The sequence below is a fragment of the Calidris pugnax genome, unplaced genomic scaffold (assembly GCF_001431845.1).
Source record: "Calidris pugnax isolate Ruff unplaced genomic scaffold, ASM143184v1 scaffold335, whole genome shotgun sequence".
NCBI classification, from domain to species: Eukaryota; Metazoa; Chordata; class Aves; order Charadriiformes; family Scolopacidae; genus Calidris; species Calidris pugnax.
The window spans coordinates 1,730,586-1,731,164 of record NW_015091148.1 but is presented as its reverse complement, the minus strand read 5'-3'; the positions used below and the strand labels follow the sequence as shown (position 1 = coordinate 1,731,164).

At 51.8% G+C, this 579-nt stretch overlaps 1 protein-coding gene across 1 annotated transcript in view; it reads left to right on the top strand.

Moving 5' to 3' along the window:
- SRCIN1 (SRC kinase signaling inhibitor 1) overlaps window positions 1-579 on the top strand; it is a 104,045-nt gene that overhangs the window by 21,147 nt on the left and 82,319 nt on the right. The window lies entirely within an intron of this gene.

Sequence of the window (579 nt, the reverse complement as noted above, 5' to 3'; positions counted from 1 at the left end):
CCCCCAGCTCAATTTGGGGGTCCCGCATGGTTCCTGGGGCTATTGTGGGGCTGGATCCAGGTGATGCCCTTCGGAGCCCTGGGAGAGGGTGGGTGCCACCCTGGCCATGCCCTGGGTCACTCGAACCAGCCCAAATCTCTTCCAGAATATTCTCAATTCGCTCCCAAGGTACTTGGGGTTCAGACAAGCTCTCGGCCGGATTGATGCGGAGCGGTTGTGTGCGGTGGGGATGTAATTTATGGACTTTGTGATAAGCCTGTCCAGTCATCCTAAAATAATAAATAAAATACACACCAAGGGCTGGCACAAGATAGGATCAGTAATATCAGGGTCTGAGGAAAATGACTGAGACTCTTCGACAGCAAAATAAGGAGCGTGGAGAGGGGGGGGAAAAAAAAAAAGGTGGGAGAAGGAAAAAGTCAGGAGAGTTGTCTCCTGCCTCAGACTGGATCCAGGGCCCTTTGGGGACTGGAACAGACTGGTTTGGCCACAACTCTTCCTGGCAGTGCTTGGAGTATTTGGCAGAAATACCCAATCCATTGTGGAGCCCATTGCAGTCATTCCAAGCACAAAGGAGTT